Source organism: Nerophis lumbriciformis, linkage group LG01 (genome assembly GCF_033978685.3).
Source record: "Nerophis lumbriciformis linkage group LG01, RoL_Nlum_v2.1, whole genome shotgun sequence".
Taxonomy (NCBI): Eukaryota; Metazoa; Chordata; class Actinopteri; order Syngnathiformes; family Syngnathidae; genus Nerophis; species Nerophis lumbriciformis.
In genome coordinates, this window is record NC_084548.2 from 17,902,489 (window position 1) to 17,912,230 (window position 9,742).

General features: G+C 39.1%; 1 protein-coding gene across 1 annotated transcript in view; it reads right to left on the reverse strand.

The window, feature by feature from the left end:
* LOC133616908 (neural cell adhesion molecule L1-like protein) overlaps positions 1–8,349 on the reverse strand; it is a 161,900-nt gene extending 153,551 nt beyond the window's left edge. Inside the window, exon 1 of the mRNA XM_061976487.1 lies at positions 8,238–8,349. The gene's annotated coding sequence lies outside the window, so the exon portion shown is untranslated. The remainder of the gene's footprint in view (positions 1–8,237) is intronic.
* Between the last annotated feature and the right edge of the window lie 1,393 nt (positions 8,350–9,742).

Genomic DNA, 9,742 nt, shown 5'->3' on the forward strand with positions numbered 1-9,742 from the left:
ATCTCAGCTACAACATATATATATATATATATATATATATATATATATATATATATATATATATATATATATATATATATATATATATATATATATATAAACACTTGACTTTCAGTGAATTCTAGCTGTATATATGTATATATATATATGTATATATATATAAATATATTTATTGTATTATATATATATATATATATATATATATATATATATATATATATATATAAATAAGAGAAATACTTGAATTTCAGTGTTCATTTATTTACACATATACACACACATAGCACTCATCTACTCATTGTTGAGTTAAGGGTTGAATTGTCCATCCATGTTCTATTCTCTGTCATTTTTCTAACCATGCTGAACACCCTCTCTGATGATGCATTCTGCTTCGTCTCCTTGTTGTGTGCGCAGTTGTGCACTGCACTCTCTAAAAGCCATAGATGTTATTGTCACATATGCATGTACAGTAGATGGCAGTATTGTCCTGTTTAAGAGTGTCACAACATTGCTGTTTACGGCAGACAAACCGCTTTACGGTAGACGAAAACGTGACTGTTGTTGTTGTATGTTGTTACCGCGTTGGGAGGACATTAATGAAACTGCCTAACAATAAACCCACATAAGAAACCAAGAACTCGCCCTCGATCATTCTACAGTTATAACGTGATTGGGCAGGCACGCTGTTTATATTGTGGGAAAGCGGACGTGAAAACAGGCTGTCGACACGTCACTCAGGTCCGCATGGAGCTGGAGGGGGCATGGCCTCCAGCTCCGCCTGAATTTCAGGAGATTTTCGGGAGAAAATTTGTCCCGGGAGGTTTTCAGGAGAGGCGCTGAATTTCGGGCGTATCCCGGAAAATCCAGGAGGTTTGGCAAGTATGGAGGTCAGTACATGCTTTTTCCCTTTTGGGCTATTTATCCTACATTTAGGCTACTGCTTGTAGTGTATGGAACATGCACTGTATTGTGTGAAATGTAGGGCAGACTATAATAATAATAATAATAATAATATATAAATCAACGCCCCGGTAATTGATGATTGTGGGTGTGTGTGTGTGTGTGTGTGTGTGTGTGTGTGTGTGTGTGTGTATATTGCTCATTTTGCTATATATCTGTCTGTCTTATCTATATCTATCTCGATTTATCTATCTATCTATCTATGTATCTATCTATATATCTCTATCTTTCTATATCCATCTCTATCTATCTATCTATCTATCTATATATACAGTATATATATATATATATATATATATATATATATATATATATATATATATATATATATATATATATATATATATATCTTTATCTATCTATCTATGATATTAATGTAACATTAGACAATAGCAGTGAGGGAACTTGTCACACTTAAGAAGAAATAGGCCACCATCAGAGTGTTTTGGAGCATTCATAGATTTTGTTCTTACCTACGAACAAATCCCAGCTAAGAAAACATTGGTGAATACAAAAATATCCTTTGTAAGTGGGCCTAAGAACAAAATTTGTTCTTAAGAATGGTTGCTGAATGGGGCCCAGTATTATCATTGAAAATATAATATATATTTCTAGAACATGCATGCAAAAAAATCAGAAAAACATTTCCCATTTGGCAACGCTATCCTGAAGAAACGCTCAATGGGGTAATGTACTTCCGGTGTTGTGACCTCTGTTTACGATTTGTCGTATCCAAAATATACTTTCTCGCTGGCTACTATTAAATACTCTAGAACATGGGTGTCAAACTCAATTTAGCTCAGGGGCCGCATGGAAGAAAATATGTGCACACGCGGGTCGCACTATTAAAATCATGGCATTAAAACTAAAAAATAAAGACAACTAGGGATGTCCAATAATGGCTTTTTGTCGATATCCGATATTCCGATATTGTCCAACTCTTTAATTACCGATACCGATATCAACCGATACCGATATCAACCGATACCGATATATACAGTTGTGGAATTAACACATTATTGTGCATAATTTGGACAACCAGGTATGGTGAAGATAAGGTACTTTTAAAAAAATAAAATAATAATAAAATAAGATAAATAAATTAAAAACATTTTCTTGAATAAAAAAGAAAGTAAAACAATATAAAAACAGTTACATTGAAACTAGTAATTAATGAAAATTAGTCAAATTAACTGTTAAAGGTTAGTACTATTAGTGGACCAGCAGCACGCACAATCATGTGTGCTTACGGACTGTATCCCTTGCAGACTGTATTGATATATATTGATATATAATGTAGGAACCAGAATATTAATAACAGAAAGAAACAACCCTTTTGTGTGAATGAGTGTAAATGGGGGTGGAAGGTTTTTTGGGTTGGTGTACTAATTGTAAGTGTATCTTGTGTTTTTTAAGTTGATTTAATAAAAAAAAAAAAAAAAAATTAAAAAAATGATACCAATAATTAAAAAAACGATAGCGATAATTTCCGATAATACATTTTAACGCATTTATCGGCCGATAATATCGGCAGGCCGATATTATCGGACATCTCTAAAGACAACTTTAGGTTGTTTTCATTGTCTTACTTTGGCCAAAAATAGAACAAACACATTCTGAAACTATTGCAATAAAAATATAGAAAAGGCAGCGGTAAAGTTTAGATCCATGAAGGAAAGAAGAAAGTGAATGATTGTTTATAACTGAATAAATTCACATATGCATAAACCTGTGTTTTCTCTTGTATTATTTTTTAAAATAATTTAAGTAATGTTTCTGACAACGTTTTTCCAAAACACAATATAGAATGTAAGATACAACAGGATAATGCATACATTTATCATTTGTTTTCAAAACGGTTACAAAAAGGTGGGACCCCAAAAATTTACTGTGGGACCACGTTTTTATGACTTGATGGGGTCCCTGGGACTCTATTTTGTAAACATCCCTAGCACCAACACTGATGGAGTAGTTGTGCGTGCAAAACAGCAGCAGGCGGCTGTGGCCTGCGGGCCGGTTCTAATGCTAATCAAATATCCATAGATCATTCATTCGACGGCCGGAACTGGCCCGCGGGCCTTGACTTTGACACCCTGTTATTAGAACTTCAACTGGTTCGGAACTAACAGTGTTCGGATTGTAATCATCCAAATATGATTAGCAGCAAAGAAGACCGTCGTCAACATTGTGGCTCGGAGTGAACAGAGGGGACAATATATACGCTAGCTCGCTGGTTAGCTACCTAGCTGCCTTGTTTTGGTGCTCCTGGTCATCTTCCCATTCTGTAATTCAGTGCGGCGTTTAGGCAATAGGAACAGCAAACTTTTGGCTGAAGCGAGCATTCAACACATTTTGTTTAAATCTTCTTTTTCATTGATATTTCATTTTTTTTTAAATGAGGAGGTAATATTTTGGATGTTTAAAAACACGGATTTCCGAATGTCACATGCCTAAGTGCTAACATTGCAGTCGCATTTGAACAGCAACATTGTGCTAAGTCAGCCTCTTCGGGGAGGTGGGATGTGGTGGGGGGGAGGGTCTAGGGTTGTAGTTGCATGGAGGTGTTATTTTAATGCAGTTTTGAAGGAGGGTAGAGATGCACTTTCTTTTACACCTGTTGGGAGTGCATTCCATATTGATGTGGCATAGAAGGAGAATGAGTTAAGACCTTTGTTAGATCGAAATCTGGGTTTGACGTGGTTTATGGAGCTCCCCAATTTACGTGGCTCACCTACAGTAGCGTCTTTTTTCAATCATCTTTGTTGTAGCGGTGTAGCGTGCAAGGACGGTAGTGTAAGAAGTGTCAAAAGATCTGTTTTAATGACATTCAGACTTTACTTAAATCAATAATGGAGCAGCATCTCCTCATCCGTGGCTCACTAGTGCAATAACAACGTCGGAAATGCGTCCCGTGAAAAAACGTCCAAGCGGAACTCTCTAATAGCTAAGGTTCCTTGGGTGAATAATGTACACTTACTACACCGGTATGTTTTGGCGCTTTCATGGCGAGAGTTTACTGACAGATATAAGTAAGAACTTTTCACTGCGTTATATTATAAATAATTGAATATGAACATACTTGCCAACCCTCCCGAATTTTCGGGGAGACTCCCGAAATTCAGCGTCTCTCCCAAAAACCTCCCGGGACAAATATTCTCCCGGAAATCTCCCGATTTACAGCCGTAGCTGGAGGCCACGCCCCCTCCAGCTCCATGCACACCTGAGTGACGTGTCGACAGCCTATTCTCACGTCCACTTCCCCACGATATAAACAGCGTGCCTGCCCAATCACGTTATAACATATACGGTTTTTAGAGAGTGCACAACTACACACACAACAAGGAGACAAGCAGAAGAACGAGGAAGATACAGCCATGGCGACGCCGACGACGAGTAAGATGAAGAAATACGCTTGTAAAGTTCCAAAATGAATGGAAACAAGAATTTCAGTTTATCCAGGACAGTTCGAAGGGGAAGGGGTATGCTGCCTGTAAATTTTGTAGATCAGACTTCTCCATTGAACACGGTGGCTGAACGGATACACTCACTCAAGAACAGTCAGCGAAGCACATAGCGGCGGCAACGCAGCACCGGTCACAGCCCAGTATTATTACGGGCCACCTCGCTAAATGGAGTCCCGAGGGTGTAATTTATGCCGAGACAAAGATGGCAATGCTGATAGATGGAAGCAACATCCCGTTCTCATTTGCGGATGTCTACAACAAATCCGTGAAGGATATGTTCCAGGATTCAGAGATCGCTCGCCAGTACGCAAATGGCAGAACAAAGGCTACTCAAATAGTGAAAGGTAAGCGTTGTTTTGTTTTTTTTTGTAAGCAGCAAGCACGGTACAGTTAGTAGAACAACTGTGTTTTCATAACTGTGTATTTGATCAAGTCTTTCAAGTAAAACAATGAGTAGATTAGTGTTTTGTGTGTGTATATGTGTAAATAAATGAACACTGAAATTCAAGTATTTATTTTATTACATATATACATATATATTATAAAATAAATATATATATGTAGCTAGAAGTCACTGAAAGTCAAGTATTTCTTATATATATATATATATATATATATATATATATATATGTCTTAATAAGGTTATCCAAAAAATAGTGCTCGATACCGTAGTAGAGCGCAATATATGTATGTGTGGGAAAAAAATCACAAGACTATTTCATCTCTACAGGCCTGTTTCATGAGGGGGGGTTCCCTCAATCATCAGGAGATTTCTCAGGAGAAATCTCCTGATGATTGAGGGAACCCCCCCTCATGAAACAGGCCTGTAGAGATGAAATAGTCTTGTGATTTTTTTCCCACACATACATATATATATATATATATATATATATGAAATACTTAACTTGGTGAATTCTAGCTGTAAATATACTCCTCCCCTCTTAACCATGCCCCCGCCCCACCCCCGACTACGTTCAAACTGATGAACATCAATTTTTTTTGCAAATAATCATTAACTTTAGAATTTGATGCCAGCAACACGTGACAAATAAGTTGGGAAAGGTGGCAATAAAGACTGATAAAGTTGAGGAATGCTCATCAAACACTTAGTTGGAACATCCCACAGGTGAACAGGCACATTGGGAACAGGTGGGTGCCATGATTGGGTATAAAAGCAGCTTCCATGAAATGCTCAGTCATTCACAAACAAGGATGGGGCGAGGGTCACCACTTTGTCAACAAATGCGTGGGCAAATTGTTGAACAGTTTAAGAAAAACCTTTCTCAACATGCTATTGAAAGGAATTTAGGGATTTCACCATCTACGGTCCGTAATATCATCAAAGGTTCAGAGAATCTGGAGAAATCACTGCACGTAAGCAGCTAAGCCCGTGACCTTCGATCCCTCAGGCTGTACTGCATCAACAAGCGACATCAGTGTGTAAAGGATATCACCACATGGGCTCAGGAACACTTCAGAAACCCACTGTCAGTAACTACAGTTGTTCGCTACATCTGTAAGCGCAAATTAAAACTCTCATATGTAAGGCAAAAACAGTTTATCAACAACACCCAGAAACGCCGTCGGCTTCGCTGGGCCTGAGCTCATCTAAGATGGACTGATACAAAGTGGAAAAGTGTTCTGTGGTCTGACGAGTCCACATTTCAAATTGTTTTTGGAAAATGTGGACGTCGTGTCCTCCGGACCAAAGAGGAAAAGAACCATTCGGATTGTTATAGGCGCAAAGTTGAAAAGCCAGCATCTGTGATGGTATGGGGGTGTATTAGTGCCCAAGAAATGGGTAACTTACATGTCTGTGAAGGTGTCATTAATGCTGAAAGGTACATACAGGTTTTGGAGCAACATATGTTGCCATCCAAGCAACGTTACCATGGACGCCCCTGCTTATTTCAGCAAGACAATGCCAAGCCACGTGTTACATCAACGTGGCTTCATAGTAAAAGAGTGCGGGTACTAGACTGGCCTGCTTGTAGTCCAGACCTGTCTCCCATTGAAAATGTGTGGCGCATTATGAAGCCTAAAATACCACAACGGAGACCCCCAGACTGTTGAACAACTTAAGCTGTACATCAAGCAAGAATGGGAAATAATTCCATCTGAGAAGCTTAAAAAATGTGTCTCTTCAGTTCCCAAACGTTTACTGAGTGTTGTTAATAGGAAAGGCCATGTAACACAGTGGTGAACATGCCCTTTCCCAACTACTTTGGCACGTGGGGCGGTATAGCTCGGTTGGTAGAGCGGCCGTGCCATCAACTTGAGGGTTGCAGGTTCGATCCCCGCTTCCGCCATCCTAGTCACTGCCGTTGTGTCCTTGGGCAAGACACTTTACCCACCTGCTCCCAGTGCCACCCACACTGGTTTAAAAATGTAACTTAGATATTGGGTTTCACTATGTAAAGCGCTTTGAGTCACTTGAGAAAAAGCGCTATATAAATATAATTCACTTCACTTCACACGTGTTGCAGCCATGAAATTCTAAGTTAATTATTATTTGCAAAAAAAAATAAATGAGTTTGGACATCAAATATCTTGTCTTTATAGTGCATTCAATTGAATATGGGTTGAAAAGGATTTGCAAATCATTGTATTCCGTTTATATTTACATCTAACACAATTTCCCAACTCATATGGAAACGGGGTTTGTACACAACAGAATACTTGTCACAGTCATGACCCTGTTAGTTTTTTCCACTGGCAAGCATGTCTGGTGACATGCAATGCTTATTGTAAATCCAACTGGCACAAAGGCTGAGCTGCTGTCTGCTGTGATGACTAGATCCAAGATGGCAGACTATAAATTGGCTTAAGCCCATCAGTGTTTCACGGCTTAGTTCTCGCAGTGCGGAGTCTGTGGCGGCAGCCCTGGCAGTGCCAAATGGCTTCACCCTGCATCTAATCCCGCTATCAGGAGAATAAAGACAGGGATGTCCAGCAGTCATGGAGTATGCTGCTTAACAATGACTGAGTGCTACTTGTAAGGACACAAGTCGGCGTGCGCTACCTCATCTAAGTGAACCAGGGTGATGTGGTAATTGGTGTCGACTAGATTCAGGAATAAGCTGCTTAAATTTAGAATCAATTAAACAAATTGAAGGAGAATTATATGCAATAGGAACTTGTTGTGATTATCTTTCTCTGGATTAAACTGTTGGGGGAAAAAAAAGCTGGTTAGATGTTTGTTGCAGTGTAGTAAACACACATTTTCATGCTGCAATAATGCTGTAAGCTGCTTTCATTCTTAGTCAACCGCAGGCTCAGATGCATGCCCACACACAGCTTTTGGATAGTCCGTGCATCGCCAGCATAATAGTAACGACGAGCCCTAATGCCCCAGGAGGGGTTCTGCAGAATGTTCACAATTCTAAACATTGACATGAGACGTTAAGAACTGACGCGCAAATGCACGTTGATTCCGCACGTGCACAAAAACAAACACGATTGACACTGACTTGCACAAAATCCAGTATTTGCACTTTGGAAGGGCTAATTACTTTTGTGAGCTGCCACTTTAATGATAACTCAAGCAAAGCTGACACATACCTTGAAAGCAAAAAGGTGGAATGTAAAGAGAAAACATGTTTATTCTGAGTGATGCGGCACCTGAACACATGGCAGATTGTAGCCTTAATGAACAGGATTGTATCTCATAAGCCAGGGCCTAAAAAGTGTGGCTGCGACACATCTAATCCTTGCTCACACTTTTGAAAACTAAAGCACAAGCTACATAGTGTCTGATATTATTGGTATGTGCAAACATAATTAGGAAGTAAAGATCTGATAAGAAGTACTTACTAAGTCTCGAGTCATTCTACATCATCCAGTGTATGGGGGGACAGCTAAAATTCCATAGACAAATCTTGGGACGGGACAATCAAGAGGAGTATTCCAACTTCTCTCTCTGAACTAACACATCTGACATGCCGTTCCTGCTCCACCTCACTGGCCTGCCCCCTTTCCAACACGCCTCCCGCCCGCCCTTCCGCTGGGACACCCTATAGGGGGTGGCAAGACAGTCGCTCAAGTGACATATGTCGCCAAAGCCTCTCACTCGGGGAAAGAGGCTCTCTGAGCCTGTGACAATGACTGGGACAAAGCATGCACTGCGGGGGCTTCTCAGCGAGTATGAAAGAGGAAGTACAAGCATTTATTTCCCTACTTTTTTCCTTTTTTTTATATATATATATATATCCAGATCCTTCCACAAACTATGCACGGCCATTCACACCGACTTCACGATTTCAATGCAATGTGTCTGAGCTCCATTGAAGGAGAAGGGAGTCATCCTCTTTTGGAAGATCAGAGCTTTTGTGGGAGGGAACTCTCTTTGCCTTGACCTGCTCCAGGCTACTTGTACAGTAACTAGAGGAATGGGAGCACATAACTCAAATAGAAATGATGTTGTTGTGCCTTGGTACTTTTTGTAGTCTATCTCGACTCTTAAGCATATTAACACCAACATTATCTCATGACCCGAATACAAGACGACCCTGAACATCAGACAGGACCTCTTTTTAAGACCTTTTTTATGAAAACTAATTTTTTTTTTTCAGTATCAGTGAAATGATGCATAAAAAGAACTTGATCATTGACACTGACACCTTAACTCCTCCTTAACTTGCGAGATCTTTGAAAAGCTCTGACTTGCTTGTGTAGAAGTGGTTTAAATACAGTATTTTATGCCTTGAACATACAGTATAAACTTTGAATATAAGATATGTCTTTTTCATACATTGTCCTCAGGAAAACATGTTTTATATTCAATGCAGTAGTTAATTAAATTTGAAACTTTAACACTGAATAGCACCAAGGCCGAAACATACAGTACAGGCCAAAAGTTTGGACACACTTTCTCATTTCAATGTGTTTTCTTTATTTTCATGACTATTTACATTGTAGATTGTCACTGAAGGCATCAAAACTATGACACCTGTGAAGTAAAAACCCTTTCAGGTGACTACCTCTTGAAGCTCATCGAGAGAATGCCAAGAGTGTGCAAAACAATAATCACAGCTAAGGGTGGCTATTTTGAAGAAACTAGAATATATAACATGTTCTGAGTTTTTTAACCTTTTTTTGTTAAGTACATAACTCCACATGTGTTTGTTCATAGTTTTGATGCCTTCAGTGACACTCTACAATGTAAATAGTCATGAAAATAAAGAAAACGCATTGAATGAGAAGGTGTGTCCAAACTTTTGGCCTGTACTGTATATATATATATATACATATATATTTTTTTTACATGATTACGGCTGGCAGTTCCACCCCGGCCCTGTATGTGGTAGCATTGCATGTTA